General features: G+C 35.9%; 1 pseudogene; it reads right to left on the bottom strand.

The window, feature by feature from the left end:
- Window positions 1-913: 913 nt before the first annotated feature.
- Window positions 914-1,219, bottom strand: LOC111726969 (annotated as a pseudogene).
- Window positions 1,220-7,292: the final 6,073 nt, after the last annotated feature.

The raw sequence follows: 7,292 nt of genomic DNA, 5'->3' as shown, positions 1-7,292 counted from the left end.
TCCAGTTAATAACTTTCAAAATAATTCAATATTTAAAGAATATACACATGTGGTTGTATGAAAAAACACCAGGGGATCCACACCAGCTGTTCTGAGAACCTAGTTCCACTGTCATTTAAACTAAACCAAGCAAAGTAGACACTGCCTGACACATTCCTCACAAACAGGTAGCAATCACTAGGAACGTGGGCTTCCTGTGCTCTGGGTGGGGCTGAAGAAAGGTCCAAAATGGCAGGTGCCAATTAACCTGACATAGGAAACTGTACGATTTTGAGAAATAAAGAAAAGTGGCAAAATAATACCAACTCATGATCTATGCATACTTTACATTTTGCTCTTTTTGGTATAATGTAATATCATAAAGTTTAATTTATATTTTAGATGGATAATACCACATACATACAAGATCTGACAAATAAGTTTGCAAACTCATCCTAGAAAAAGTGCTACATATCTCATCGCTGGATATCACTATGCTCACCTTCTAAGTACTCCCCTTAGGAAGCTCTTTGCCTGGTCCACCACTCAAAGTAATTTTGGAACTCTTTTTCTGGAATGGTAACAATTAAGTTCAAGAACTCAACCTAGAAAAAGTACTTTCTGTGTTCCAAAATAATTTTTCAAAATTCTCCAATAATGGCTCAAAGGAGTAGGGCACCTGCCCCATATACTGGAGGTGGTGGGTTCAAACCCGGCCCTGGCCAAAAAAATTAATTAATTAATAAATTTATATATATATATATATATATTCTCCAATAAGGAGTTCCAGTAATTTTGTTTAATTACTAGACTTTACTTTTTTTTTTATTTTTAAATTTTATTTGATGTGTCTGACAATCACCAGTTAGTTCTCATCCACGTTGACTGTCTGTAGATTTTTGAAAGTGGTAACAGGTACATAGGTAACCAAAGTTTAGAGATTGTTTGGTGAATCTTCATCTTCATTGCATTTTCTAGATAACCGCACAAGGATACGGTATGGGACATTCCTTATGCCTTTGGCCCAGACAGCTTTTTTAAGCCTGGTATCAATGCGCACATCTGGAGTTCCCATCTCTTTCATGGCAAATTTCCGGATCTCTTTGAGTGCTTGAGGGGCACGCTTCTTGAAGCCCACTCCATGCATGCGCTTGTGAATATTGAAAGTGTATTCTCTAGTCACCACCTCGTTGATGGCAGACCTGCCCTTCTTCTCGCCACCCTTCTTTGCGGGAGCCATTCTGCAGGGCCAAGTTGGAAAGCTAGACTTTATTTTTTTAGAGTAGTTTTGGGTTCAGAGCAAAATTGAGTTGGAAGTTCAGAGCTCTCATGTATACCCATTTCCTCATGCACTCCCACCTCGACTATTTGCCTGCCACAGTGGTACGTTTCTTACAATTGAGGAACCTACCTTAGCACATCATTGTCATCCAAAGTATATAGCTTAGACTTGAGTTCATTCTTGGTCTTACACATTCTATGGATTTGGACAAACATGTAATGACATGTAACTGCCATTACAGTATCACACAGAATAGTTTCTCTATCCCCAAACTCTTCTGTGCGCCATCTGTTCATCCCTACCCGCCCATCTTTCCCCTGGGAATCAATGATCTTTTTACTTTATCCACACATAGTTTTGGCTTTTCCAGAAAGCCACATAGTCGGGATCATATAATAATCATACATAATCTTTTCTTTCTTTATTTAATTTATTTATTTTATTTATTTATTTACTGAGACAGAGCCTCAAGCTATCGCCTTGGGTAGGGTGCCCTGGTTCACAGCTCACAGCAACTTCCAACTCCTAGGTGTAAGTGATTATCTTGCCTCAGCCTCCTGAGTAGCTGGGACTATAGGAGCCCGCCACAACGCCAGCTACTTTTTGGTTGCAGTTGTCATTGTTTGGCAGGCCCGGGCCAGATACAAACCACCAGCTCTGCTGTATGTGGCTGGCGCCTTAGCCGCTTGAGCTACAGGCGCCACCCAGTACATAAGTTTTTCAGAGTGACATTTCTCACTTAGTAGCATGCATTTAAGATTCCTTTATGTGTTTTCACAGCTTGATATCTCATTTGTTTTTAGCACCAAATAATATTCTATTGTCTGGATATAGTTACAGATTATCCATTCACCTATCAAAGAATATATTGTTTACTTCCAGTTTTTGGCCATTAAGAATAAAGCTGCTATAAATAATCATGTGCAAGTTTTTATATGAACATAAGTTTTTTACTTAATTAGGTAAAATACCAAGAGGCACAACTGCTGGATCATACAGTAAGAATACGTTTCATTCTGTTAGAAATTGCCAGGCTGTTTTACAAAGGGCTATACCATTTTGCATTCCAACCAGCAATGAATGAGATTTCTAGTTGCTCCATATCCTTGCTAGCATTTGGTATTATCAATGTTTTGAGTTTTGGCCTTACTAATAGGTGTGTAGTGCTATTTCATTTTTTTACTTTGCAATTCCCTAATGATGTATGGTATTGAACATCTCTACATATATTCTTTTGTCATCTTGATCTTCTTTGGAGAGATGTGTATTCATATCTTTTGCCTATTTTTTTAATTTAGTTGATAATTTTGTTCTTGTTGAATTTTAAGAGTTCTTTGTATATTTTGGTTAACAGTCCTTTATCAGCTGTCTACTACAACTATCTTCTTCCAGTCTGTGGGTTGTTCTCTCATTCTCTTTGTAGCATTTTTCACAAAGTGGAATATTTTTTGATTATAGAATTCTTTTTCAATTTTTAATTATTATGGGTACATAATAATTATTTATATTTATAGGGCACATGTGATGTTTTGATACAGGCATATAATGTGCATTAATTTGATTAGGGTGATTAGATTAAATACCTCATGCATTTATCATTCTTTGTGTTAGGAACATTTCAATTCCACTCTTTAAACTATTTTAAAGCATGCCCTAACATTGTTAATTATAGTCACTTTGCTGTGTATCAAATGTTGTTCATTCCATCTAACTATCTAACTATATTTTTGTACCCATTAACAACATCTACTTTATTCTCCCCTCCTGACTCTTCTTTCTAGCCTCTGGTAATCATAATTCTACTTGGGAAATTTTTAATCCTATTAATTATTTTTTTCGTGAATTGCATCTTTGGTGTTATGTCTGAAAAGTCTTCACCAAACTCAAAGTCATCCAGAATATCTCCTATGTTGTTTCCCCTAGGAGTTTGTTGTTGCTGTTGTTGTTTTTGAGACAATCTCACTGTGTCATCCTCAGTGATACCCTGTGTGGTATCACAGCTCATGGCAACCTCAAACTCTTGGGCTTAAGCGATTCTCTTGCCTCAGCCTACCAAATAGCTGGGACTACAACACTCACCACAATGCCTAGCTATTTTTTGTTTGCAGTTGTCATTGTTGTTTAGCAGGCCTGGGCTGGGTTTGAACTCACCAGCTCCAGTATATGTGGCTGGTGCCTTAGCAGCTGAACTACAGGCACCACACCACCCCTAGGAGTTTTATTGTTTTGCATTTTACACTTAGATCTGTAAAACATTTTGAGTTTTTTTTTTTTTTTTGTAACGGGTATAAGGTCTCTAAAATCACAGTTTTGCATCTAGATGTCTAATTGTTTCATGACATATTTTTCTACCCTCTCTTCATTGAATTGTCTTATTCTTTTGCCAAATATTGCTTGTCTATCTTAGCAAAGTATCTCAAGAATGGAAGAAAAAGTATCCAATGTACTCAGCCCTACTATGAAACCAATTTATAAGCACCCACACTTCCATATGAAAGCTATAACCCAACTATAGCCCAAGAGGAAGGGAAAAGAAGGGGGTTAAGGAGGGGGGAGAATGGGTGGAGGGAGGGTAATTGGTGGGACCACACCTATGGTGCATTTTACAAGGGTACATGTTTAACCTGTTAAGTGTAGAATATAAATGCCTTAACACAATAACTAAGAAAATGGGGTGAAGGCTATATTAACAAGTTTGAAGAAAGTATTTCAAATTATATATAAAACCAGCACCCCATAGTTGCATTAATTAATGTACACAGCTATGATTTAACAAAAAAAGAACAAATATTGATTGTCTATATTTGTGTGAGTTTGTTTCTGGACTTCTATTTTGTTCTATTGATTTGTCTACTTGTTCACCAGTGCCACACACTGCCTTGACTGTTTTAGCTTTATAGAAAGACTTGAATAGTGTTAGTTCTCTGTACTTTTTCTTTTTCAATATTGTGTTTGCTATTCTAGGTCTGTCACCTCTCTATGAAAACTTTACAGTGAGTTTATTGGTAACCAAAAAGTAAATCCTGGAATTTTGATTGGGATTGCATTGAATATATAGATCAAATTGGGAAGAACCACCTCTGTCATACGTTACAAATCTGGAAAAATTAGTACTTTGTTTTATATGGAAATGGAAAAAAACTCAAATAGCCAAGACATTACTCAGAAATAAAAACAAATCAGGAGGAATCACAATAACAGACTTTAGATTTTACTATAAATCTATAGTGATCAAAACAGCATGGTACTGGCACAAAAATAGAAAGGTAGATATATGGAACAGAATTAAAAACCAAAAGATGAACCCAGACACTTATCATCATTTGATCTTTGAAAAGCCCATCAAAAATTTAAATTGGAGGAAAGATTCGTTATTTAACAAATGGTGCTGGGTGAATTGGCTGGCGATTTGTAGAAGACTGAAACTGGACCCACACCTTTCTCCTCTAACAAAAATTGACTTTCCCTGGTTAAAGGACTTAAACTTAAGACATGAAACTATAAAAATTCTTGGAGAGAATGCAGGGGAAACACTTGAAGAAATTGGCCTGGGAGAACACTTTATGAGAAGGACCCCCGGGCAATTGAAGCTATGCCAAAAACACATTACTGGAATCTGATCAAACTAAAAATCTTCTGCACAGCCAAGAACACAGTAAGTAAAGCAAATAGACAGCCCTCAGAATGGGAGATGATTTTTGCAGGTTATGTTTCTGACAAAGGTCAAATAACCAGAATCCACAGAGAGCTCACACTTATTAATAAGAAAAGAACAAGTGATCCAATTTAATTGTGTGCAATAGACATGAACAGAAGCTTCTCTGAAGACAGGCGCATGGTCAACAGGTGCATGGTCTACAGACACATGGAAAAATGCTCATCATCTTTAATCATTAGAGAAATGCAAATCAAAACCAGTTTGAGATATCATCTAACTCCAGTAAGAGTAGCTCACATCACAAAATCCCAAAACTACAGATGTTGGCATGGATGTGGAGAAAAAGGAACACTTCTGCATTGCTGGTGGGAATGCAAGCTAGTGCGTTCCTTTTGGAAAGAAGTTTGGAGAACACTCAGGGATCTAAATGTAGACCTGCCTTTTGGTCTTGCAATTCCTCTACTAGGTGTATATCCAAAAGACCCCAAATCACTCTGCAACAAAGATATTTGTACCAGATTGTTCATTGCAGCTCAATTCATAATTGCCAAGCCATGGAAGAAGCCCAAGTGCCCATCGACCCATGAATGGATTAATAAATTATGGTATATGTATACCACAGAATACTATGCAACATTGAAAAAAGATGGATACTTTACCTTTTTATGTTTACAAGGATGGAGCTGGAAAATATTCTTCTTAGTAAAGTATCCCAGGAATGGAAAAAAAATCCAATGTACTCAGTACTACTATGAAACCAATTTATAATCACTCACACTTTCATATGAAAGATGAATCACAACTATAGCCCAGGATGAAGGAGAAAAGAGGGGGGAGATGGGACGGGAGGGGGGTGGTTTGATAGAGGGAGGGTTAAAGGTGGGACCATACCTATGGAGCATATTGCAAGGGTACAAGTCAAATCTATCAAGTATAGAACACTAATATCTTAACACAGTGATTAAGTAAATGAGGTGAAAGCTATGTTAATTAGTTGGATGTAAGCACTCCAATTTGTACAAATAATCAACACATGGAATGCCACACAGGCACAGATATATTCATGATCTATGTATATATGACTTAATACAAGGAAAAGGTATATAAATAAATAAATAATTTAAAAAATGGGAAGAACTGACATATTGACAATATTGAGTCTTCCTATCCATGAACATGGAATATCTCTCTATTTATTTGGTTCTTCGATTTCTTTCATCAGAGTTTTGTAGTTTCCTTCATACAGACCTGTACATATACCTAAGTATTTTATTTTTGAGCTAACATAAATGATATTTTTATTTTCAAATTTCAGTTGTCATTGCCCATGTATAGGAAAGCAACTGACTTTTGTATATTAGCCTTGGATCCTACAAGCTAGCTGTAATCACTTATAAGTTCCAGGAGATTTTTGTCAACCATATGGGATTTTCTGCATAGGCAATCATGTCACATGCAACCAAAGATGACTTTACTTCTTGCTTCTCTCTATTTACATACCTTTTATTTCCTGTATACAATTTGTTTTCTTATCTTATTGGATTAGCTGGGACTTCCAGTACTATGCTGAATAGGAGTGGTGAGGGGACATCCTTGCCTATTTCTGATTTAAGCAAGAAAGCTTTTAGTTTGTCATCCTTAAATATGATCACTGTTGTTGGGTTTGTTGCATATGGTCTTTATCAAGTTGAAGAAGTTCTTTATCTACCGTTTTCTGAGAATTCTTTTAAAATCATAAATGGATGATTGATTTTGTAAAATACTTTTCTGCATCTATTGATATGATTATGTGATTTTTCTTCAGCTTGTGGATGTGATGGATTGCACTAATTGATTTTAAGTATTAAACTAGGCTTACATACTTAGAATAAGTTCAACTTGATCACCATATGTAATTCTTTCTATACATTGTTGGGTTCACTTTCTAATATTTTGTTGAGGATTTTGTATCTATATTCATGAATAATATTAAGCTACAGTTTTCTTTCCTTATATGTCTTTATCTGGTTTTGACATTTGAATAATATTCATCTCATAGAACATAGACATTAATCTAAGTAGAAGACAAACATGTCTACCTAGAAGAGGAGGGAATTCTCCCTAATTCATTCACCAAGGCCAGTATTCCCTGGATACTAAATGCAGACAAGAACACAACAACAACAACAACAACAACAAAAACTACAGGTCAATGTTTCTGATGAACAAAGACACAAAATCCTAGCAAACATAATCTAACAGTATGTCAAAAAGGTGATACAATGTGATCAAGTGGGATTTATCCTGGGAATGCAAGGATAGTTCCACATATGCAAAACAATAAATGTTATACACTACATCAATAGAATGAAGGACAAAAACAATGTTATCATG

The sequence above is a fragment of the Otolemur garnettii genome, unplaced genomic scaffold (genome assembly GCF_000181295.1).
Source record: "Otolemur garnettii isolate 467f Iridium unplaced genomic scaffold, OtoGar3 scaffold00088, whole genome shotgun sequence".
Taxonomy (NCBI): domain Eukaryota; kingdom Metazoa; phylum Chordata; class Mammalia; order Primates; family Galagidae; genus Otolemur; species Otolemur garnettii.
This window is presented reverse-complemented; position numbering and strand designations above follow the sequence as displayed.